The 27,009-nt window shown below is 37.1% G+C and overlaps 1 protein-coding gene and 1 pseudogene across 1 annotated transcript in view; one reads left to right on the top strand and one right to left on the bottom strand.

The window, feature by feature from the left end:
* The window catches only part of LOC105546311, a 14,333-nt pseudogene extending 10,736 nt beyond the window's left edge, over window positions 1–3,597 (bottom strand).
* The window catches only part of KIAA0825 (KIAA0825 ortholog), a 498,815-nt gene that overhangs the window by 35,210 nt on the left and 436,596 nt on the right, over window positions 1–27,009 (top strand). Inside the window, exon 3 of the mRNA XM_011989441.1 lies at window positions 3,205–3,356. The gene's annotated coding sequence lies outside the window, so the exon portion shown is untranslated. The remainder of the gene's footprint in view (window positions 1–3,204; window positions 3,357–27,009) is intronic.

The raw sequence follows: 27,009 nt of genomic DNA on the forward strand, positions 1-27,009 counted from the left end.
TGATCAATTTTAGAGTAAATGTGATGTGGTACTGAGAAGAATGTATATTCTGTTGATTTGGGGTGGATATCTATTAGGCCTACTTGGTCCAGAGCTGAATTCAAGTCCTGAATATCCTTGTTAATTTTGTGTCTCATTGATCTGTCTGATATTGACAGCGGAGTGTTAAAGTCTGCCATTATTATATAGGAGTCTACGTCCTTTTGTAGGTCTCTAAGAACTTGTTTTATGAATCTGGGTGCTCCTGTATTGGGTGCATATATATATATATAGGATAGTTAGCTCTTCTTGTTGAATTGATCCCTTTACTATTATGTAATGGCCGTCTTTGTCTCTTTTGATCTTTGTTTTGGTTTAAAGTCTGTTCTATCAAAGACCAGGATTACAATCCCTGCTTTTTTTTTTTTTTTTTTTTTTTCATTTGCTTGGTAGATCTTCCTCCATCCCTTTATCTTGAGCCTATGTGTGTCTTTGCACATGGAATGAATCTCCTGAATACAGCATACCAATGGGTCTTGACTTTTTATCCAATTTTCCAGTCTGAGTCATTTAATTGTGGCATTTAGCACATTTACATTTAAGTTTTATATTGTTATGTTTGAATTTGATCCTGTCATTATGATGCTAGCTGGTTATTTTGCCCATTAATTGATGCAGTTTCTTCACAGCATTGATGGTCTTTACAATTTGGCATGTTTTTGCAGTGGCTGGTACCAGTTGTTCCTTTCCATGTTTAGTGCTTCCTTCAGGAGCTCTTGTAACACAGGCCTGGTGGTGACAAAATCTCTCAACATTTGCTTGTCTGTAAAGGATTTTATTTCTCCTTCCCTTATGAAGCTTAGTTTGACTGGATATGAAATTCTGGGTTGAAATTTATTTTCTTTAAGCATGTTGAATATTGGCCCCCACTCTCTTCTGGCTTGTAGGGTTTCTGCAGAGAGATCCGTTGTTAGTCTCACAGACTTCCCTTTGTGGGTAACCCGAGCTTTCTCTCTAGCTGTCCTTAACATTTTTTCCTTCATTTCAAACTTGGTGAATCTAACGATTATGTGTCTTGGGGTTGCTCTTCTCGAGAAGTATCTATGTGGTGTTCTCTGTATTTCCTGAATTTGAATGTTGGCCTGCCTTGCTAGGTTGGGGAAGTTCTCCCAGATAATATCCCAAAGAGTGTTTTCTAATTTGTTTCCATCCTCCCGGTCTCTTTCAGGTACACCAGTCAAACGTAGATTTGGTCTTTTCACATAGTCCCATATTTCTTGGAGGCTTTGTTCATTTCTTTTCACTCTTTTTTCTCTAATCTTGTCTTCTCACTTTATTTCATTAACTTGGTCTCCAATCACTGATCACCTTTCTTGCACTTGATCAAATTGGCTATTGAAGCTTGTGTATGCTTCATGAAGTTCTTATACTGTGGTTTTCAACTCTGTCAGGTCATTTAAGCTCTTCTCTACACTGGTTATTCTAGTTAGCCATTCGTCTAACCTTTTTTCAGGGTTTTTATCTTCCTTGTGATAGAACATGCTCCTTTAGCTCAGAGAAATTTGTTATTACCGACCTTCTGAAGCCTACTTCTGTCAGCTCGTCAAACTCATTCCCCCCCCAGTTTTGTTTCCTTGCTGGTAAGGAGTTGTGTTCCTTTGGAGGAGAAGAGGCATTCTGGCTTTTGGAATTTGCAGCCTTTCTGCTCTGATTTCTCCCCATCTTTGTGGTTTTATCAACCTTTGGTCTTTTATGTTAGTGACCTATGGATGAGATTTTGGTGTGGATGTCCTTTTCGTTGATGTTGATGGTATTCCTTTCTGTTTGTTAGTTTTCCTTCTAACAAACAGGCCCCTCAGCTGCAGATCTGTTGGAGTTTGCTGGAGGTCCACTCCAGGCCCTGTTTGCCTGTGTATCACCAGTGGAGGCTGCAGAACAGCAAATATTGCTGCCCGATCCTTCCTCTGGAAACTTCATCCCAGATGGGCACCCGCCTGTGTGAGGTGTCTGTCAGCCCCTACTGGGAGGTATGTCCCAGTCAGGCTACACGGGGGTCAGGGACCCACTTGAGGAGGCAGTCTTTCCATTATTGGAGCTCAAACGCCATGCTGGGAGAACCACTGTTCTCTTCAGAGCTGTGAGGCAGGGACGTTTAAGTTTGCAGAAGCTGTCTGTTGCCTTTTGTTCAGGTATTCCCTGCCCCCAGATGTGGAATCTAGAGAGGCAGTAGGCCTTGCTTAGCTGTGGTGGGCTCCACACAGTTCGAGCTTCTGGGCCGCTTTGTTCACACTGTGAGCATAGAACCACCTACTGAAGCCTCAACAATGGCCGACATTGCTCCCACTGCCAAGCTCTAGCATCCCAGGTCAATCTCAGACTGCTGCGCTAGCAGCAAGCAAGGCTTCTTGGTTGTGGGACCCACCTAGCCAGGCATAGGAGGGAATCTCCTGGTCTGCCAGTTGCGAAGACCATGAGAAAAGCACAGTATTTGGACATGAGTGTACCATTCCTTCAGGTACAGACACTCATGGCTTCCTTTGGCTAGGAAAGGGAAATACCCTGACCCCTTGCACTTCCTGGGTGAGGTGACACCCCACCCTGCTTTGGCTCACCCTCCATGGGCTGCACCTACTGTCCAACCAATCCCAATAAAGTGAACCAGGTACCTCAGTTGGAAATGCCGAAATCACCTGTCTTATGCGTCAATCTCACTAGGAGCTGTAGACCGGAGCTGTTCCTATTTGGCCATCTTGGAAGCGCCTCCCCAAGGAATCTGTTTTTAACAGGATCACTAAGAAGAGTGGGGAAAAGATGGTTTTAATAAATAATTTGGAGCAAATAGTAACTAAACAAGAAAAAAAGTATTTGGATTGAATAACATTGCTTGTTTTATGTGGTGCAACTGCATGTTACTCTCTTCATGATACATTTCTTTAGGAGTGATACATTTTTAATGAAAATAGAAGGAATGTTTTAAATATGCATTTTCCAAGGTGCCCCTATTACCTGTGTTGCTACAATCTATGGACTATCTTATTAATAAGCTTTTCTTAGGTATGTAATCTTCAGGATGTCTTTGTGTATTTCCAACATCTCTTCTTCCTGACTCAAGCCCATATGTCATGGTTTAATGATAGTACTGTAACTAGTAATCTGGGCAACTAATGTGAATATGCCCTCTATCCCATTGTGGCAGTGATAAAGCTTTGTCCAATCATTTTTCAGGTACGTTTTACATACTTTGGGAAAAAAAAAAAAACTTTGCTGAAGGTACTAGAGAAGAGACAGTTCTGCTGACAACCCTTGAGAAAATAATTTTCTACCTCCTTAGGATTAGAAGACCAGTTCATTCTTAGTGTCTTCTGAAATAAAATTAGGTAAGAAATGTTTTTCTTCTTATTTTGCGTAATTTGTACTGTGCTTACTCAATTTCCTTGAAAGCTTCTATAATTCTCTTCCTTTGGCCTCTAAGAGAATACAGTTAGCATTCTCCTTTAGGAAGTCAGTGTGCCAGCCAGCTGTCAGCTTTATGATTTACCTGATCTCCAATGTTAGAGAAAGCACAATTCGATTTTTAACCAAGTCTTCTACACAACACTGCAGCAGGGCCACCAGCATCTCTCTTTATGTTCCTTTCTTTGAAATTCCCCATTCTATGCAAACGGTATACTTTTATTTTTAAATTCTTCATGTGAGATGAAACCACCACTAACTGACTTTACTTGTCTTTAGTTCAAAATCAATGAACTGAATGAAATAATTAGTATTTTTGTTACCCTTTCTTATTTCTAGGAAATAAAATACCACTGCTTGTTTAACTTGTGACTTGTCTAAACATGTTGAAAGCATTGACTATAAGGCATAACACTCAGACTCTGAAAGGAACTGTGACAAGTTCAGTCAAAAGGGAAAAGAAGAATAATTTATAAAAGGCGCTGCAGATAATGATGCCAGCCAGTTATTTTAAAATGCATCCATCTCACCTTTTAATGAATTAGATTTGTCAACAGCAAATGTTTTATGCACTACTTCTAATAAAAATGGCATGCTAGGAATGCAGTGCTTTGAGGTTGGCTTCTTCAAAGCTTTAGAGTATCTTCAATCCAAAGATATTTTTTAAATAATAGATATTAAAAAGTATATTTAAATATTATTAAGGTTGTGACACAAACACCAATGACAAAATTCAGGAGTTTCAAAGCAGAGGCTGACATGCTATCACAATTTCACATTAGAACTGTTTTTTAAATTAGGAGTATAACAGACTGATTTGGGGATTGTGTGTCAGTTTAACTTTAAATTCTCTGGTTGTTTTGGTTGGTGTCACAACCTTAATGTCAACTTTTCAAATAGGTTTCTACATTTCCTTTGGTTCGGGGTCATTAAAAAATGCATGTGATAAATCCAAGAGGCATAAATAGGTCATACAGAAGTGGAATTCCTTGCTCCTCTGGAGCTGAGAGACAGCTAATTTATAAATGGAAAACAGTTAGCTTAGGCATTTTCATTAAATTTATGTTTTTCAGTATTTGATTAAGAAAAATGTAAACTCAAATAACAAGACATGATGTTGGTATATTTCTGTTGAAATTCTATTCCTCTTGTACCTCTAATCCTAATGATTTGATCTTGTTGGTGTTATCACCTCTATAGATACAAAGAACCTCATATTTCACTATTGATATTTTTTTCACTAAGAGCACATGTTTAATTTCATTTTGTGAATGCTTATTTGATATAATTGAGTACAGGTAAGCCCTGTCTTGGAAAGTACATCTGGCAATCCTTTATATAAAGCATTGTTATGCAGAGTTTTTGGTAAAATCTTACTATTTTAAAATAACACTTGTCATAGAAAGTAAAATGAAAGTAAAATCCTATGTGTTGTGTGTTTTTTAAAAAACCTAGTACCACAGCAGACAAAGGAGCAGCCAGGAACACCAATCTGTAGGGAAAGAGAAAGGGCAGAGAGGAAAGAATAATCCACTTACCCAGATCCCTCCCTTTTCCTTGATTCTTATCTGTCATGATTTTACTTGGCAGGTCTGTATTGCCTATGTTGAATCTAGTTTTGATTTAGAAAAATAAATGTAATAGAATTTGTACCACAATTGTTTTTTTTAATCACCTATGTTGGAAAAATAAAAGATAAAGGGGTAGGCAAATTATTTATTGACCTTTTCTTGCTGACTCTTAAAGATAGCCACCAATCAAAAACACTTTCTAGCTCTCATCTTCTTGACTGAAACACCTGGCTCTGGTTTTAATCAATGACTGGGTAAACATTAGTTTTTCTTTTCTAATGTACTCCATTCTTTCTATGTCTTTATTTTTCAACAGTGTTGAAATACATTTCTTAGAGTTTTCATTTGGGAAGTTACTATGAAATTTTATCTTCATTTCTGGTGCTAACTCTACTTTTCCTACACATTAGCTTCTCTGATTTGGGGTTATTATTCAATCACTACATTTTTGATAAATAATATTCTTTTCCGTCTCAGTTCTCAAAGGCAGGAAGTAATTGTGCTGCATTGTATTATAGTTTGAATATGTGTACAGTTGTCTATGAAGGCATTGATTAAATCCTCTGAATTTATTTAAACTGTAGCAGTGTTCTTCCTTGAACAAATATTTTAAATCATTGTTATTGTTGATATTAATACTAGTACTGACATATATTTCGTTGAAATAAAATTTTTTAAACTAAAATGGCTTTTTCAAAGTTCATAGGAAGCTATTCAAATAAATGAATTGGAACTCAGTGTGTACCTGCAATATAGAAAAGTTTTCTGGCATAGAAACAAAATATGCTCTTTAAATATCATAGACCAAACCAGCTTTATGCAAATTCATTTAGAGCACTTTCAGATTTATGTATTTAATAAAGCTGGATGGTGGTTCTAACTTACGTATTTAATGTCCTTCATTGTACAGTGATGTTCTTGTGACTGCCTGGAAAAGAATGATGACATTTTATTTAGTGTTTCTGCTAGATCAATCAATTCTATAAATGGCTTTCTAATGGGATACAATATATGCTTTTAATATTTTTCAATAATACTGAGAGATAACCTTTATTGAGTTCTTTCTATGTGCTAAGACTGTTCTATGTACTATCTATGGATTATCCCATGTAATCCTGGTAACAACCCTTTAATGCTCTCACTCTTTTACGGATATAGTAGAGGTATATGAGGAGAAGGTTATACAACTAGTAAGTAATGGAGCTGGTACTGAAACATCAGCAGTGTGTTGCCAGGCACGGTGGCTCACGCCTGTAATCCCAGCACTTTGGGAGGCCAAAGCAGATGGATCACAAGGTCAGGAGTTCAAGACAGCCTGGCCAACATAGTGAAACCCTGTCTCTACTAAAAATACAAAAATTAGCCGGGTATGGTGGCACATGCCTGTAGTCCCAGCTACTGGGGAGGCTGAGGCAGGAGAATCGCTTGAACCCAGGAGGCAGAGGTTGCAGTGAGCTGGGACCATTCCATTGTACTCCAACCTGGGTGACAGAGTGAGACTCCTTCTCAAAAAAGAAGAAAAGAAACATAAGCAGTGTGACTCCAGAGTTTGAACTCTGAACCTTTCCTACTCAAAATATGATCTTCAGGCCAGCGGTGTTACCATCACCCAGGAACTTGCTACAAATGCAGAATCTCAGAGCTGCTGAAAATCTGCATTTTTAACAATGTACTTAGGTGACCAGCACATGAAAAATTGAGAAGCACAGCTGTAAACCACTATACTATTCTGTCCTTAAATTCAGAATTAAGTATCTTTTAAAACACATTTTTATTTTTCTGTATGATGCTGAATTCCTATTTGATGCTAATTTTGGAATTCCTGTCATATTTCAAGTCCTTTATAATGAGATCTAGCAACTAAACATAAACAGGGATGCAAGGTAGTCACAATTTATCTTAAAATCAATTGTATAAAGAACAGAAAAAAAAACACCCAAACCATAAACAGAAAGCATTTATATAGAGGCAGGTAATTGTTCCAACATCTAAGACTTTCTTAAAATCCTAGTGTAGCCCACTGTCTTTGAATGTAGATTCTGGAGACAGGCTGCCTGGTTTTGAAACTCACCTCCTATTTCTAGCTGTGGAATCTCAGGAAAATTATGTAATTCTATACCTCAGCATCCTCATCTGGGAAATAAGGTCTAAAGCCACAGTCTACAGAATTGTTGTAAGGATTAAATTAGTTAATGCATATAAAGGATTTAGAAGGAAACCTCTAATGAGATAAGTGAATAAATATTAACCACTGTTGTTCTTAGCTATTATTTCCATCTTTGAATTGAATAGATTCACATCTCATACTTCTTGGCTATCTATTGGCAAGAAGTTGACAAATACTTTTCGTTAGCAGAGCTCACCACATAAAGGGATATCTTTGCTGTTAAGAGTCCAAACCACAAACCTCAGTTTTTGTATTTTCTGAAAACTGTCTTCCTGTGGCACTTCCTCTGTTCATGAGTTCTACTAAATGCCACTTGATTACGATACTTAACCAGTTAAGTTTAGTGTAATTAGTTCAAAGTGTTCAAAGTCAAAATGGAATGTGTTAACAGTATATTATAATTTTAAATATACGTACTTCTAAACTAAGTAAAATTAATGAGTATGCGAGTCCATTTGGTCAGCCTCTTAGGTAAGTAATACAGAAAAATTAGATAAAGAATATTTGTTTAAAGGTTGAATGGACTCAAATCTGGTTTGTTTCTTTCTGGATGAACATAATTCTGAAATGATCATGATAGTCTTTAGGGGAATGATGGTTTGGTATACAAGTACACACCTAACAACTTTTCAGAAATATACCTATGTGTGAAGTGAGCTGGCATGTTTTTGAAAAAGTACCACTTTGAAAGCTGATTTGTAAAATGCATTGAGATAAAAATGCTTAGTTAAAAGGATGCCCTGGGAAACTTTTCAATTGCCAAAGAGAGTTTAATTCACTAGGTCTGGGATGGGGCACAGGTATCTGAATTTTTAACAAGTATCCCTGGTATTTTGGCTTACATTAGTTTTGGACTACACTTTGAAATACCCTGCAGTAAAGGTAAAGACATGTATTGAAATAAGCTTTTGTTGACTTCACATTCATTTTTGCAGTGTTGTCCTCCTTAGTACTGTTTTTGTCCATCCTGTGACCTGACTTTATCTATCCTTTGTCTCTTTTCCCATTCTCTGTTAGTAGATCCCAACCCTTCATTTTCTGCTTTTTTTTTCTTTTTTACCTTTTTCTTAAATATATCTCTTCTGGATTTTTCAATCATAGCTTTACGGATGGTTCTATAAAATGATCATAAATGTCTCCTTTTAATCTAAAAATCTCTAAGCCAAACTACAGATGCTGAAATCAACTTAGAAGATATAGGCAGCATTAAAAAGAAAAAAAATGAAAAAACGAAAAGGAATAGAATAGAAAATGTAAGAGCAAGTGTTTAGGGTAAGTGAAGCTTTCTTTTAAGATATGTGTGTAGACACATACATTAAATTGCTGTGCATCTTTTAAACCAGTGGGTCATTATCCAGTAAATTCAACAAAAAAATTTTTTAAGGAGAGTTAAGTTTTTTCTTTTAATTATAACTAAAATCTTGGTCACCTCATTTATTAGCTCTGTAACTTACATATTTAAGGAGATGTTAGTAGACAACTATTATAATTTATAAATGTAAGGTGCCGTTATTGAGTAAATGGATTCTTCCGTGAGTAGATGTGTCTCTTCTCTCACCAAGTAATGAAGCAGCAATGTAAGTTAGTTTAATTTTATTACTGTATGTGTACTAGTCTACTTGTTGTTGCTCTTAACAGAATACCTAAAACTGGACAATTTATAAAGAAAAGGAATGTATTTTTTGCAGTTCTGGAACTGAGAAGTCCAGGATCAAGAGGCCACATCTGGTGAGAGCCTTCTTGTTTGTGGGGACTCTCTACAGAGTCCAGAGGTGATGCAGGGTATCACATAGTGAGGGGGCTGAGCATGCTTGTTCAAATCTCTCGTTCTCTTATAAAGCCACCTTCCCACTCCCATTAATCTATCAACCCATTAATCTAGTAATCCATAATTCATGCATGGATTACTCCATTCATGAGGGCTCTGCTCTCATGACCCAATCACCTCTTTAAGGCCTCACCTCTCAATACTGCCACATTGAGGATTAAATTTCAACATCAGTGTTGGAGGGGACAAATATTCAAACCATAGCAACATGATTCACTGCTATAAATGCTAATTCTCTTATTCACGTTGTGTTAATTTTGTGTATATGTTAAGGTTTTTTTAAAGATTAAAAAATAATACTTTGTTATGATTGGCTACATCTTAGTCTCATGAACTACACTGTGACATCCTGAGCACTATCTTTTCTCATGCACTTCTCTCACATATCACCTTCCTCTGTATTCTGAACATTTCCACTTATATGGCCTACTCAAAATCATTATCTGTAACACTAATTTGCTATGCCTTCTTACCAGTATTTTCCTCCTAAGTTGTTAAAAATCTATTCATAAGCTACCATTCTGTCATTCAGATTAAACATCAATAATTTTCTTTGTAATAATTTATCCCCTACTGCATAAACTTCTTATAGTCTCATCTTTCTATTCTGATCTATCCTGGGACTCTGGCCTGCAGAAATCCATATGGGCAAACATAGTAGTCACTCACTCCTCAGCCAAAGGCAGGCATGTGTATGCAATGTATGGTACCTATGGCTGCCTTTAGCAAGACCATAAAAGCCTTTGATATCAAATATGCATTGCATGGACAATGTCCATCTCTTTATTTTAGTCACCACTGTTATAATTGGTCTTCTTCCACACTGATTTTTATTGCTCAGGGAGAACCATACTTTGGCTTTACCATTGCTAGTTTCTAATTATGTAATCCACAATCTTTTTGCCTCTTAACATGATTTTGTAATTTTCACATGTGCCCTGTTTAGTTTCTCTGGTGATTTGGGCCTAAAGCCCAAACGTGTTTGTGCCTGAACATGTAACAGCGGCCTGGTTTTCTCTGAGCTGTAATCGTCTGCCTCACTCAGTGGCCCTAAGCTATCTATCATATCCTGGATAGTCATTTCAGATCTATGTTTGTTTTTTTTTTTCCTCATGGCCACATCCTCTTCCTATTTATCATCACCTTTATATCTGCTGATTAACTGTCTTCCTAATTGATTTTTTTCTGTCTGTTCTCTCACCCCACACCAAACCATCTTAACACCTTGTTTTATAAATATTTATAAAACACTAGTCATGCACTGCCTAAGTAAAAAAAAATTTATGATGCCCTGTTATCTATAGGATAAAGTCCAAATATTTTCCTCCTGGAGAGAAAAAACAAGGGCCTTAAAATATCTGGCCATAGCATACTTCTTCAATTTTATCTTTCACTATTTTCATCCAGGAATTTTCTGCTCTGGTTCTCCAAAACAGTTCTATTTATGCTCCAGGGATGTTCTCATCATTTTAATTACAGGGGCCCCCAGTTGATGGTAGTCCATGAAACTGGAGCAGGTAGCTGTGAATGGGGTTTAGGAGTGGGATCCTAGTACACAGAAATTTCAAGATGAGAACCAGAGCCAGGTACAGTAGCTCATACTTGTAATTCTAGCTATTTGTGAAGCTGAGGCAGGATGATTGCTTGAGTTTAAAAAGTTCAAGGCTGCAGTGAGCTTATAGTGGCACCACTGAACTCCAGCCAGGGTGACAAAGTGAGACCTTGTCTCTAAAAAGACAAACAAACAAAAATTAATTTTAAAAAATGAAGACCTAATTATATATTGGCAATAATCAAGTTAGTAAGAGGTGAGGTTGTGGAACAGCAGGGAGATAAGCAGACTAACTCATTATCTACTTCTCAAGTTAATGTCTGGGGCTTCTTATGTCCTTTTTTTTTTTTTTTTTTTTTTGAGATGGAGTCTCACACTGTCACCCTGGCTGGAGTGCAATGGCATGATCTTGGCTCATTGCAACCTCTGCCTCCTGGGTTCATAAGACGCTCCTGCCTCAGCCTCCTGAGTACCTGGGATTACAGGCACACACCACCACACCCTACTGATTTTTTGTATTTTTAGTAGAGACGGGGTTTCACTGTTTGGCCAGACTGGTCTCAAACTCCTGACTTCGTGATCCACCCGCCTCAGCCTCCCAAAGTGCTGGGATTACAAGCGTGAGCCACCAAGCCCGGCCATCCTTTCTTTATTAGTTGTGGATCATTCCCCAAGTTGGAGAGGGCTTGAACCTATGTATAGTGGGAGATTAAAATGTCTCCAACTGTGGGGCCTGTGAGGCTATGGATTTTGGAAGATCACTGGCTCCCACCTTTAGGAAATCCTTTGCCTTCCTTTTTCTTGGGGCTTGCCTTTCCTATTTCCATCTGCCCATAGGGAGCTCCCTGCTGCAAGACTTCTAGATCATTTGATACTTGTATCACTCAGTTGATACACCGTTAGCTAATGCCTTGTAATATTTATGAGGACTAAGGTCTGATTTTTTTTAAATCTTGCCCAAATTTCTATCTAAAGGGTCTGGGGAGTCATGCCCTACAAGCCATAAATTCTTATCAGATGGGTTTTATGTAACTGTATATATCATAAATTTCCAGTATGACTCTGGATATCGTTACGAGAAAAGAAAGAAAAGCAAAATATTTTACCCCAAAATATGTTTCCCTGCCATATTTTGAAATGGCCCTGCAAAGCCTTTCTTTGTGGGGGAATATCTGCATCTATAAAGAATCTCTATTAATATAGCTATATCTTTTTCTTCCTGGCCCTCCCAATCCTGAAGAGATTAACTAAAAGTCTAGCACCTTTTAAAGATCTAAATAGGAAACATTTGTCATCTGTTGACTCTAACAACCACCACTTTTAAACTTCAAAAGAGGCTGGGCCTAGTGGCTAACACCTGTAACCTCAGCACTTTGGGAGGCCTCGGTGGGTGGATCACTTGAGGTCAGGAGTTTGAGACCAGCCAGGCCAACATGGTGAAACTCTATCTCTACAAAAATACAAAAAAATTAGCCAGGCATGGTGGCACATGCCTGTAGTCCCAGCTACTAGGGAGGCTGAAACAGGAGAATTGCTTGAACCTGGGAGGTGAAGGTTGCAGTGAGCTGAGATCGTGCCACTGTACTCCAGCCTGGGTGACAGAGCGAGACTCCCTCTAAAAAAAAAAAAAAAAAGAAGAAAGAAAGACAAAAAGAACCTTGGTCTCCACAATCTTTTATCTTAACCTGAACATTTCCTTTCTATCAACCCCAGGTCTTTAGACAAACTCAACCAATTGTCACCAGCAAATGTATAAATTTACCTATAGCCTGGAACAACCCCCCAACCCCCTCCCCACGCTTTGAGTTGTCCCGCCTTTCTGAACCAAACCAATGTGTTTCATAAATATATTTGATTGATGTCTCATTTCTCCCTAAAATATATGAAACCAAGCTGTACCCTGACCAACTTGGGCACATGTTCTCAGCACCTCCTGAGAGCTGTGTTATGGGCCATAGTCACTCATATTTGGCTCAGAATAAATCTCTTCAAATGTTTTATTAGAGTTTGATTTTTTATTTCTCAGATGTCAAAAGTGAAACACTCATTATCATATCAAACAAAAATAGATTATAAAGAATTAAAATTCCCTTTCAGCTGTCCCTTTTTAATTCTATCACCCACAGATAAGCACTGCTAATAGATTAGTGTGTATTCTTTATTATTTTATGGGATAGTTTGTTTTTTCAAAAATATCCTGTATTATGCTGTATATATAGTTCTATAATTTTTTAAATTAAATAATATAATATTCTGGAAATCTTTCCATGTCATGCCATAGAAAGGTAGGTTATAATTTTTAATGAACTGCAGATTTTTCATTTTTGAGTGAAGCATTATATAACAGTTATATATAAATTAACCAGAATAGGTTTAGATAGACCTATACTGTGTACTTCTAAACTGTGACATGGTCTCATATGTGAGACACCAGTGTAATGAATGACGCTCACACTTTAACATGTGGCTAAATTGCCAATAGCCCATTTTTCTTTTTTAGATTCTTTCCAGAAGGATTGTAAAGTAAAACATCTTTTTCAAGAATGGTAGGAAGGGTGCTTACTGATAAAGTGAGTACACTCAGACATGAGCAGTTAAGTACAGCTAACTCCTTCAGGTTTGGGTGATGGTGGTAGCAGAAGTACTTAATGCTGCCAGCCCGTGCCCTGGTCAGTTGATTGCACATTTCCCAGTATTTATTTAGTCTTGTCATAGAGTGAATATTGTCCAAACTTGGTTTTTTGGTAGGGCTTTTTTTTTTTTTTAAGAGATAGAGTCTCACTATGTTGCCTAGGCTAGAATGCAGCAGCTTTTCACAGGCACAATACTAGCACACTACAGGCTTAAACTCTTGGACTCAAGCAATGCTCCCACCTCAGTCTCATAGTAGCTGGAACTACAGGCACATGCCTTTGTGCACGGCCACTAAAAAGGTTTTGTTTATCATGTACCATATGGCATAAAACTACAACTACTTATTTATTTTATTATTGGATAATGTATTTTTATTTTATAATATCATTTTTAGCAACAGTGATAACAAAACAAAATATCAGTGCACATTTATCAGACAATACTGAATTTCCTTGATTTGCTGGAAATAATTAATGTGTAACTCACATAAAATATTTGTTGACATTTACCATTCACCATGATGACTCTATAATGGTATAACTGACCACATGAAAACAGTGAAAGAGGCATCTGTGAAAGAGGCATCAACATCTAATGCATAGTTTTATTTTAAGACCGTATTTAAAAATACTACCTTTTAATACTTAGCCACAGAAGGTACATTTGTATACCACTCTGTCAGGCATGACTTTTTATTTAGATCAAGTGACTGTTCTGAATTAATTTCCTTTATTTTTAGTTTCAAGTTTTCTTGTGCATGTATGAAAAGTGAAACAATAGTTGTTAGTGTATTCCCTCCATTAGAAGAACGTCAATCATTAAATTATGCCAGTAGTACATCAGTATTACTGGATACTTCTAATTGTAGAAAATCAATTAATTCCAATATTAATGGTTCAAATTTCTTATCTAATTCATTAAATCAAAGTACAGCATTTGAAAGTTCATTCTGTTGAAGTTGAAACACTTGACAGTATTGTGAATATTATTGCAAATTAAGTTACAAACTGCAACATCAATGATAAAATTATTTTCTCTTGGTACTATTAAAAATATATTGTTGTGGAACACAACATCATATAAATGCCTTCTTTTAGCAAATTTAGAACTTGTAGGGAAAACTATACTTGAAATATTTTGTAAAGCACACAGTAATTCATAGTTATATCCCCCAAATCTGCAATATTCTACCAATCCAAATGGAACATGTAGTTGTCAAGTACAAATATGATTATACATATACAAGGTAAACAGCCTATAAATGTTCATGATTAGACTGAAGTTGAATAAAACAAAAGTATGACACTATGCACTTTCTTTTTGGATCAGAAATGTCTGAGACTTTGAATAATTACTTTGTAAATCAACTTAAGTGTCCCATCATAATATTAAACATTTTTGTAAAAATGTCCTCTAAATTTTGGCCACAGTTTCTTCTGAATCCATTAGAAATATTTAATCAAAGCATTCAACAAATGGAGGGCAAAATATTCAGCTTATGTTAAGCTTTTACGGAATTGCAATTATTGAAAACAAAGCTTGCAAATGGGAGGATATTGAAATGTATCCCCATGAAATCAAAGGAAGAATTGAACAAATTAAATGATAAGCACTCAAACTACATGCAGGATTTAATTGTGAAATTCCCAATTATGTGTTGAAATACCCAAGACTTATGGGGAAAATCTTTTGATAGAGATGAAATTTTCTATTGGATACATTTACATTCTGATATAAAATGATGTTAAACTGAGAAATGTTATGGTTTTGCAGCACTTACAGTTTAGCAAACTGTTCAAAATAATCATTAACATTTATTTGATGAGTTTTGTCTTTTTAAATTTTTGGTCAAAGAAATGCAACCTGCATGGAGGCAAAAAAAAAAAAAAAAAAATAGTACCTGTAAAAATATTTGAGCTAGAATATTTATGTATTTCATTACGAAAAATTAAAATTGAGAATGTAATTCATATGGCAAAATTTGCTCTGAACTTAGTAAATTTACTAGGTAGTTTATCACCTGAGAGAGAGTATTTTCTCAATTAAAAATATTATAATCTACATAGAAGAGTCTATTCATGGTGTGAACAATTTTAAATTTGCTAACAATAAAATGAAACTTGGAAAAATATAAAAATAATACAATCATATTTTTAAATGCATTTTTCAAGAAATATCTGTGGATGACAGATAAAGCTAAGAAACTCATTAAAGTATGCAAAAATATATCAAGAATCATCTATTTATTTATTTTTCAAGCAATATAAAGATATTTTTACTTTTGAAAGCAAAGATACAAACTTTTTTGAAAGAATATTATTTTTAAAAATAGTGTTTCAATGTAGTTAGTTTATACATCAGCAATTATAATAAAACTACTTAATTGGTTAGTAATATGTGTTTCAAAAATTTATATAATTTTAATAATTTTTGGTACCTGCTTTTTAATCTCAAAAAAGTCCTGATTTGGATGGTAATTTATATGAGCATTTTGTGTAAATATGCTTCATTCCCTCCTTCTCATTCAATTTCCCCTTTTCTAAGTGCTTGCTAGATATATTTCTTGTACTTCAAAGTCATTATTCTAAAATTGAACATACCACCCCAGTGTCCATTAACAGATTAATGGATTAAGAAAATATGGTATATATACACGGTGGAATACTATTCAGCCTTGGAAAGGAAATTCTGTCATTTGCAACAATATGGATGAACCTGGAGGACATTACACTAAGTGAAATAAGCCAGGAACAGAAAGATAGATATGGCATGTTCTCACTTATATGTGGAATCTAAAACAATTGAACTGATAGAAGCAGACAGTAGAACAATGGTTACAAGAGCCTGGGGAGTGAGGAGAATGGAGAGATGTGGGTCAAAGGGTAAAGTTTCATTTAGACAGTAGGAATAAATAATAAGTATTGAAGGCAATGGATATGTTAATTAGCTTGATTCAATCTTTCCACACTGTATATGTATGTCATAAAATCACTTTGTAGCCCATAAATATATTCAATTATAATTTATCAATTAAAAAGAATTTAAAAAATAAAATGAACACACCGTTTCCCCACTACAACCTACCTTTTCCTAATTTTCTCTTAAGAGTCTAACTTTATTCCCAGTCACTTAGAGTTAATTTGCAGCCAGTTGCAGTGGCTCAGGCATGTAATCCCAGCAGTTTGGGAGGCTGAGGGAGGTAGATCACTTGAGGTCAGGAGTTTGAGACCAGCCTGGCCAACATGGTGAAACCCCATCTCTACTAAAAATAAAAAAATTAGCCAGATGTGGTGGTGGGCGCCTGTAATCCCAGCTATTCAGGAGGCTGAGGCAGGAGAATTGCTTGAACGTGAGAGGCAGAGGTTGTGGTGAGCTGAAATTACACCACTGCACCCAACCTGGGCGACAAAGGGAGATTCTATCTCAAAAAATAAAATAAAATAAAAAGGAATTAAAATCTTGCTATAAACATGGATTTTTTTTTTCCTATGTTTTACAAAGATCATTCTGGCAGCAGATGGAGAATGAGTTAGAAGATGATGATGCAAAAAAACAGGGGGAGACCAGCCATGGTGGTTCACACCTGTAATCCCAAACTCCTGAGTTTGAGACCAGCTTGGGCAACAGTATGAGACCTCATCTCTACCAAAAAAAAAAAAAAAAGGAAAGAGAGAAAAGAAGAAAGAAAGAAGGAAAGAGAAAGAGAAGGAAGGAAGGAAGGAAGAAAGAATTAGAAAACTGCTGCACTAATCCAGATGATGGGGTTTGTTTAACCTAAAGGGATAAGTTTAATCTAAAGCTGCCTTCTTACATATTTTAAATTCAGTTTCTTCATACATAGTGAACCATAACCTAACTGGATATGTAAACAGACTCTAACCTACTCTTGTAACAAGTAGCCTAGCCCAGGAGCAGTTGCTCTTGCTTGTAATCCCAGCATTTTGGGAGGCTGAAGCAAGAGGATCACTTGAAGCCAGAAGTTAGAGACCAGTCTGGGCAACGTAGGGATACCTCATCTCCGGCGCGCACACACACACACACACACACACACACACACACACTCAAAAATTAGGCATGGTGACTCATGCTGGTAGTCGTAGCTACTTGGGAGTCTGAGGTGGGAGGATCCCTTGAGCCCAGGAGGTCAAGGCTGCAGTAGGCTTTGATCATGCCACTACATTCCGGCCTGGGTGACAGAATGAGATCTTGTCTGCAAAAAAAAAGGGAGGGGGGAAATAGAAAGAAAAGGAGCTGGTAAAGGAACCTGAGTTATAGTAGTCAAGATAGAAGTGGTAGAAAAACAGTGCTCTGAGATCCAATGGATTAGCCTTTGGGGAAGAAAGAAAGCTGGAACTAGTGTCAAGTGTAGCAGGTTGGAGGGAAGACTGACATCAGACAATTTTGAGGTTCTGATAACTTTAGGAGGAACTCAGGCCTAGTTTAAAAAGGGAATGGTCAGGGCAGGCACTGTGGCTCACGCCTGTAATCCTAGCACTTTGGGAGGCTGAGGCAGTGGGTCACTTGAGGTGAGGAGTTCGAGATCAGCCTTGCCAACATGGTGAAACCCCATCTCTACTAAAAATGCAAAAATTAGCCAGGCGTGGTAGCAGGTGCCTATAATCCCAGCTACTCAGGAGGCAGAGGCAGGACAATTGCTTGAACTCGGGAGGTGGAGGTTGCAGTGAGCCGAGATCGCACCATTGCACCCCAGCCTGTGCGAAAGAGTGAAACTCCGTCTCAAAAATAAATTAATTAATTAATTTAAAAAGGCAATGCTCACAGAAATGTTTTACAGTTGGAAAGTTTTAGATTTAACTTTAATCAATTAAACTTCAAAGATATAATTGTCATTGTTATAGTTTTACACTGTAACTGTTTTTCTAGTATTTCTCTACAGCTTATTGTTTATTTTTACTGTGAACTTTTTTTAGTTTTACATTGTATGTACAAGGGCTTATTGATTTGTATTGAGTGTACTTTGATAACTTGTCAAGGACATCAGTTTCACTATAATTGATATATAGAACTTTTCTAGAAATCTGACTTTGAAGTTGAGTGATTCCAAAACACCTTTTTTTTTTTTTTTTTTTGAGGTAGAGTTTCGCTCTTGTTGCCCAGGCTAGAGTGCAATGGAGCAATCGCAGCTCATTGCAACCTCTGCCTCCTGGGTTCAAGTGTTTCTCCTGCCTCAGCCTCTCAAATCGCTGGGATTACAGGCTCCCACCACCATGCCCGGCTAATTTTTGTATTTTTAGTAGAGATGGGGTTTCATCACGTTGGCCAGGCTGGTCTCAAACTCCTGACGTCAGTTGATTCACCCGCCTCAGCCTCCCAAAGTGCTGGGATTACAGGCGTGAGCCACCATGCCCGGCTTAAAACACCTTTTAAAATCTCTTTAGATTTCATTTCAGAACCTGTTTCTCAATAGTGTCTATGGGTAAATTGTAACTGTTTTATGGTTTGACTTATTAGCTGTTACTTTTCAGAATTACATCAAGAATGTGTTCTAGATATTTAAAATTTATTTAGTAGTTAAAGCACTTAAGTAGTTTCTCCCCTGCAGTCTATACCTACATAATATCTCTTACATGTTCATTTTGATGCCTCAGCTTTGGTATGTGATTCATCTCTTAGTAGATAAATGCTAGGTTCTTTCGTCTCAATTACAGTCATTGGTCTGATAATCCTGTGAGTCAGTCTACACAAAACAAGGAGCTCATATCAAACTCCTGGCAGGTTTAGTTAAAATTAAAATGCATGCTTTACTGTAGAGATTGTCAAGTGTGGAAATAATATTTGTCCAGCTGGACAGCTTTCTTTTGTAGTTGCTAAATGAAAGTTGAGATTCTGTCTGCTCCTTGAAAGCTTCTGTGTCATGAAGGTAATTTGGACTGTTTGTGGTTTGACAGGGATTATTAAAATCAGATGAAGTGAAGGGAAGCAAGTGTGAGAAAGCAAAATTGACACTGACACTCTCTATTATTTGCAGCTTGGATCATGATGACTATGTTGATATGATAGATTCACTGTTGAGATAAGTAAAGCAGCAAATAAAGTAAAAAGCAAGTATAGTGGTGGATTTTTAGATTTAACTTGAAGAAATCCAAAATTTACTTTCATTGATTGTTTTTTAAATAGATTTTCAGCTTATTTCATATGAATTTGTCTTAACCACCGACAAATTATACTTCTATTGAACTATGGAATTAAAATGTATACTACAAAGGCTGTATGACAGAAGATTAAATATTAAAGACATAGATCACACGATTAAATCATAGAATTTTAAAACGAGAGAGTCTTTAAAAATCATTTTTATCTAACATCCTTTTTTTGTAGGTAGAAACTAAAAGACGTTTTAAGGTATCACATTTAAATTTTAATTGATAGCTTCCTACCTTTTCACAATTTTTAAAAAATGGCTTAAATAGTTTAAAAGCCATTTAAAAATTATTTAAGCCACATTCGTAAGTAACTTTTTTCTGTTTAATAATACTCAAGTTATGTTATTATAGTTATATATAGCGTTTAAATAGTATTATCTACATTGGTGAAATAAATGCCTTTCATAAATATGATTTTTCTACTGAGAACATTATTATTGTAGAGGAAGTTATGACTAGAAAGCTGTTTCAAGATATCAATCAAGAACGGCTGTAGTAGAAAAATATAATTATTTTATTGGAAGAGAAATTGTCATGCGCGTCCGTGTGATGAGACCACCAAACAGGCTTTGTGTGAGCAATAAAGCTTTTTAATCACCTGGGTTCAGGCAGGCTGAGTCCAAAAAGAGAGCCAAGGGAGATAAGGGTGGGGCCGTTTTATAGAATTTGGGTAGATAAAGGAAAATTACAGTTAAAAGGGATTTGTTCTCTGGAGGGCAGGAGTAGGGGTCACAAGGTGCTCAGTAGGGGAGATTTTTGAGCCAGGATGAGCCAGGAAAAGGACTTTCACAAGGTAACGTCATCACTTAAGGCAAGGACTGACCATTTTAACTTCTTTTGTGGTAGAATGTCATCAGTTAAGGCGAGGACCAGCCATTTTCACTTCTTTTGTGGTGGAATGTCATCAGTTAAGGCGGGACGATTCTTCAGTTACTTCAGGCCATCTGGGCTTATGTGTGCAAGTCACAGGGGATGCGATGGCTTGGCTTGGGCTCAGAGGCCTGACAGAAATTAAGTTAAATATGAAGAACTATATGTATGTAAAACAAGATGAGTTTTAATATGCATTGTGGAAAATTCTGTGTTTATTTAAGCAGGGTAGTGAAATGATCAGATCAAATTTATGAAATGAGAAGCCTAGAGTCCATTTGCAAGACAGACACCAACTGGGTGTCCTACAATTCAATTCAAATTCAATTCTGACAGTACCAGGACCCTGTAAGTTAAGAACTCAGACCCATAAGACTGCCCTCACTTCACCTGCCAGCTGCAGGTGGGTTTCCCAGATGACCCACACTTCTGCCACAAGACTACAAATTTGGGGGTTGCCACAGTTCGATAATTCATTAGAATGATGTACAGAACTCAGGGAAGCAGTATACATACAGTTTTATTAGAAAGCATACAAGGTAGGAACAGCCAAATGGGAGAAATGCATAAGACAAAGTAAGGAAGAGGATTATGGCACAAAACTTCCTCTCTGGGTGTGCCATCCTCTCAAGACATGGATGTGTTCACCAGTTTGGAAACTTCCTGAACCTCCTTGTTTAAGAATTTTTATTGAAATCCATTGTGTAGACACGATTGATTAAATCATTGGTCATAGGTGAATGGTCTCAATCCCAAGTCCCTTTCCTGTCTCTAGAGGTTAGAGTTAGAGGGAGTGGAACTGAAAGTTAACAATGCAGTAATCAAATGGTTGTTTTTTCTTAGACCAGCTCCCATCCTGAAGCTCTCTAGGGGCCCTCCTGAGTAACCTCATAAACATAAAGTCACCTGTGAATAACAAGAGACATTTCAATCACTCAGGAAATTCCAAAGGTTTTTGGAGCTCTGTGCCAGGAAGGGGGAAAGGAGTTAAAAGCAAATGTGTGTGTGTGTGTGTGTGTGTGTGTGTGCACGCGCACACAAGTGTATATAATTATACCACAAGATGTGAGTCTTGGAAGTCAGATGGGAGGTTTTTCAGCAAGAAATAATGTCCAAATCTGCGACACTGGTAGCAGACGGAGGTAAATGTCATCTTTGAGAGCATTTGGTGACCATTTACGATCTTAGGGAGAAAAGTATCTGAGAACTTGGTGATCATTTAAAACAGGGGTCAGCAACCATTTTCTATTATGACTGAAATAACCAAAAGGCCAGACAGTAAATATTTTAGGATTTGTGGACACATATGGCCTCTGTAGCATATTCTTTTTTGTTTTTTATTTTTACAACTTATTAGATATGTAAAAACTATCTTTTCAGGCCATAGAAAACAACCATGTCATAGTTTGCTGATACCTGGTTCAAGATGTTAAGACAAGAAACAGGGAGATTAGGTAAATGGTTATCCTGTTAGGCATGAAGAGAAGCCAGTTTAAGGAAAGACTCTGAATTAAATTTTGGACATACTGAGTTTTCATTGGCCCTCTGAAGGTTTGCTGAAAATAATTACTGGCATGAGGCAGATGAGTGGGAGAAAAGACATATGAATTTATTTTTGTGTATATATACAGGAGCCTTCAGAACGAAGATCCAACCTCTACCCCTCCCAATAAGAGCTTATATACTATCTTGAAGTTACAGAAAGAACCAGGGCTCAGGGAATGGCCAAGAATGGGTTATGAAGGTAAATTAAGTTATAGGAGGGAGAGAAGAGGCTTGACTAGCCAAGGTGGTCTTGTTATGTTGATGAAATCTCACAGGAAGCAGCCCTCAGAGAAACAATGGTAAATGTTTCTTTTCAGACTTTTAGAGGTGTTAGGCTCTCAGTTAATCTTTCCTAGATCCAGACAAGAGAAGGCCTGGCTGCATTAATGCAGTTTCTTTATGGATTCATGTTTTCCTCACAAAAGACAGCTTTGCAGGGCCATTTCTGTTTCCCGGCCTTCTGACAGCCACCTCACAATATGAAATACATTTTGTGGTAAAATATTTTGATCACCATCATGAGTTTCAAGAACCTTTGAATCAGTGATGTGGAATTGTCTAGTAAGTACTTGGAAATATGTATTGGAGTTTTGGAGGAAGGACTAGAATTAGAAATAGAGACTTTGAATTTTCATCATAGAGATGATGGTGTCAAGCTGAAATGACCAAAAGGATCAGAATCCAGTTTTAAAGAGTTTATTCAAGTGAAAAACTGGGAGTAGCCATTCCAAGAAACACAAACTCCAGGGAAATGGGGTCAGTTAAAGTCTTGCTTAGGTAGAAAACAAAATAAATTCAATAAGATTGTTCCATTTTCTATACAAGGCTGGTTTATGAGTTACAATAATTTAATTAGTTACAGTTTGTTTTCATTTCCAAACAGCTTGTTTTCATTTTGTGTCCTATTTAAAAGAGAGTATTTAACATTCCATCTTAGACAGTGTGATAGTCATAAAGTCTTTACATAGAAAACGTAAGAGGGAAGTTAATCTGTAGTAAAGATAAACAGTTAAGAAAGAAGGGATCTTCCCTGGCACCCTATAGTCCTTTACAACATTTTCCAAAACAATATAAATTGTTTTATAGAAAACATAAAATAAAAGTACTCTTGAAAAATTGCATAAAATGCAGTTGATTTGCTTGAAGAAAGCTCAGTAAAGGTATTTAAAAGAATATAGGTGTAGGGAAGAAAAAGTAATATCCTTTCTTCCCATCTTAGGTTCATGGCTGAGGATCCTGTAAGTAGAAAACAGATTAACGAGAGAAAAGCATACAAATGCATTTGATATAAATTTTACATGACATGGGAGTGTTCAGAAATGAAGACCTAAGGAAACAGAACAACTTATGTATTTTTATGGACAGTCATGCAGAATTATGATGGATGACAAAAGGCTATGATCTAATAATAAATTGGTGGAATTTAGCAAGATCTGTTTGTTCTCATCCTTCTCTGTATGTCTCTGTCTTCAGAGATAAGGACATTGCTTTCTTCCGGGTATAGGGAATGCACCTGTGGAATGAAGGTCTTATGACCTACTTCAGTGGGAGGCGGAGAATTCTTTTACAATCTGCTTCAGAGAAGAAGGGCAGGAAGAAAGTCAGAGAGACTTTCCTGTTTCTGCTCTTTTCTCAAGTGCGGAAGTACTCTAAACTTTGGATAACATGTCCTAAACCTCATCACAGGTCTAGAGAGAAGCCTGTGTGGTGAATATTGGTGTTTAATGGCAGATATGGGAAAGAAGCTTATCAAGATATTTATTAATTTAACACAAAAAACTACTGTGGTTAGTTTAAGGGGAAAAAATGTGAGTGTTGGGCAGTGGAGCATGGAGAGGATTTATTGTGTGTATCTCACATAACCAAAAGAAAACTTTGTGAGTAATCAGGGAAGAGCAAAAACTGCACTTCTAGTGGCCTCAGCCAAAAAAATTCATACACATGCTTTTGGGAGGCTGGAATTAACTTGATTGGTTTACCACCAGTGATGTCTTATCCCTGCCTCCATTCCAAATTTCAAAACTCATTTAGTATATATCTAAATGTTACAGGGTGGTGGGGGGAGGTGGTGGTCCTTGCTCCCAGAGCTCCCAAAATGGTGGTGGGCTGCTTCCAAGATGGTGGCAAGCCTTGTGTTCTCTGACCTCGGGTTCTTGGCTTCATGGATTCCAAGGAATGGAATCTGGGGCCATGTGGTGAGTGTTATAGCTCTATTAGAAGCCATGGGTCACGGAAGAGAACCGTGGAACCCAGTGACTAGTGTAAAGCTCTATTAAGATGAACCCAGGCACTTAGCTATGCAGGAACAATGGCAAGCCTTTAGCCCGATCAGGAGCGGCAATGGGCGCCTCCTGGGCACTTAGCTGTGCAGGAACAATGGCAAGCCTTTAGCCTGATCAGGAGCGGCAATGGGCATCTCCCTGGATCAGGACCACAGCAGACACGCTGCTGGATCCAGAGGGATGGAAGTCAGCAGCGGTTCTGCAATGGCAGCAAATAGCAATGGCAGCAAATAGCAATGGTGAACGGTGAACAAAAGCTCAGCTTGAGCCATAACAAACAGGGACCAGAAGAGTGTGCAGCTGCAAGATTTAATAGAGTGAAAACAGAGCTCCCATACAAAGGGAGGGGACCCAAAGAGGGTAACTGTTGCCGGCCGGAATGCCTGGGTTTATATCCCGATCATTGTCCCTCCTGCTGTGCTCTCAGGCAATAGATGATTGGCTATTTCTTTACCTCCTGTTTTTGCCTAATTAGCATTTCAGCGAGCTCTCTTTACTACCTGATTGGTTAGGTGTGAGCTAAGTTGCAAGCCCATGTTTAAAGGTGGATGCAGTCACTTTCCCAGCTAGGAAACCCAGCTAGTCCTGTCTCTTATAATGGTCTAACCCTAAATCCATTATGACTAGGATTAGGTCCTATCACACAGAAATGGACCCACATTGTATATCTGTATGTTGTATATTTGATTTAAAAAAAAAAAAGAAGAAATGAGCCTTGCATGGTGGCTCATGCCCGTAAGCCCAGTACCTTGAAGTCTGAGTCATGTAGATTGCTTGAGCCCAAGAGTTTAAAAGCAGCCTGGGCAACATGGCAAAACCCAGTCTCTACAAAAATTAGCCAGGTGTGGTAGCACGTGTCTGTAGTCCTAGTTACAAGGGGGCTGAGGTGGGAGGATCACTTGGCCCAGGAGGTCAAGGCTGCAGTGAACTGTGATCGTCCCACTGCACTTAGGCCTGGACAACAGAGCCAGAACCTATCTCAAAATTAATTAATTAATTAATTAAAAAAGAAATGTGATCTGGCCAGCTACCCAAAATGATGTTTCCTACCAGGAGCCTGGTAAACAAATAAATGGTGTGAGAGACAAGATGGAAAACTAGGAAGATTGTCAAGAGAGGAGACAATTTCAAGGAAGGAGTAGCTATCAGTACTGAATAGTGCAAAGAGATTAAGTGTGATAGGAACTGAAAAATATTTTGTCAATTTTAGTGTAAGGTTCGAGGCAGAAATTATTATTCTGGGTTGAGGAGTAAATGAGAGGTGAGAACACAGGAAATGTGGACTGCTATTTTGAGAAGCTGGGATATGAAAGGAAGGATTACTGGGGTAGGTTTGCTGGTTTCTAAAAAGTAAGAGGCTTGGACATGTTTATAGTCTGCTGAAAGGGATATTGATGACACAAGACTGGTGATAATTCATGGAACAAAGCTCTGGATGGCATAAAAGTATATTGTAATGGGTAGATTTTTTAAATCAAATTAAAGTTAAGCTAAATAATAATGTCACCAATATTTTAGGAAAATTATTAACATTTTAGGAGAAATTTTTAAACTCTTGGAACATAATTTAAGAACCTTAAATCCTTTAGAAGAAAGCATTTTGATACAAAGTGCATGCTAAGTTCAGATCATTGTTACTAAATTATTAAAAGAGAGTTTCTTTAAAATGTAATTGACATCTGGCCAGGCATGTGGCTCACGCCTATAATCCCAGCACTTTGGGAGGCCGAGGCAGGCGGATCACTTGAGGTCAGGAGTTCCAGATCAACCTGGCCAACATGGCGAAACCTGTCTCTATGAAACATACAAAAAAAAATCCCCTAAGACTAGTCAGGCGTGGTGGCACACACCTATAATCCCAGCTACTCGGGTGGCTGAGGCAGGAGAATGTCTTGAACCCTGGGGTGGAGGTTGCAGTGAGCCGAGATTGCGCCACTGCACTCCAGCCTGGGCAACAGAGCTAGACTCTGTCTCAAAATAAATAAATAAATAAATAAAAGTAATTGATATCTCATAAACTATATTTATTTTTCCCAGTTGATACATAATACAAAACTGCCTTTTTAAAAGTGCTCCATAACTTTTCTACTAATGCAGATCTTCAAATTAATAAACTTTTACTATACTTGAAAATTCATTAGTTAATATCATTAATCTCAAGATCTGTGACATTATCTAGGTCTAATCTCAAAAGATACAGTAATTTTATAACTTTGAAATCATGTGAAATATATGAGTACCAGTTATAAAAGAATGCTAAAATTAGAATTTATATTATCTTGGTTTTACCTTCCATTAAAGCAAGAGATGGCTAGGATTGCATATTGAAAATCATAAAGAGTTATTAAAAGGAGAATATTTTATAGAAAGAGAGCTGCATTGAAAAATAAAGAAAGCAATGTCAGAATTGGTGAGTAAATCATATGACAATTAATTCTGTTTGCTTGTCAAGCTACAATGGTGTATTCTGACTGATCCTGTCAATTTCTACTTCATACACACTCATATATAAATAATTTATAGAGTTACAGTGCAGTATCTTATATTTTAAATGGAGGAATTTTAATAGTCATAGTATATTAATATGAGTACTTACTAGATATATATTGATCATCTGGTTTACATAATTATAGTAACCAGAACTTCCACAGTTATTAGCAGAAAGCATAGCAGTCTATATAAGAAAATCTAATATATAGATAAGAGTTGAGAACATAAATTGAATGGAATAACAAGTTCTTTGTTTCCTAATATGACTTCAATATATAAGGGGTTTAAATGACTATCAACAAATTGAGATCCACTGGAGTGTTTATGTCATCACTAGGGGAAGGCTAAAACATTAAAATCTCAACTCCCAGTAATTAATGAGAAGAAAGAAATTTCAGGCAACTTTAAAATATTACAAGTATGCTCTGGCCTTTAAAAAAGTTGATGGTGTTGTTTTTTATGTTTTGTTTTTTG

Source organism: Mandrillus leucophaeus, unplaced genomic scaffold (assembly GCF_000951045.1).
Source record: "Mandrillus leucophaeus isolate KB7577 unplaced genomic scaffold, Mleu.le_1.0 Scaffold353, whole genome shotgun sequence".
Taxonomy (NCBI): domain Eukaryota; kingdom Metazoa; phylum Chordata; class Mammalia; order Primates; family Cercopithecidae; genus Mandrillus; species Mandrillus leucophaeus.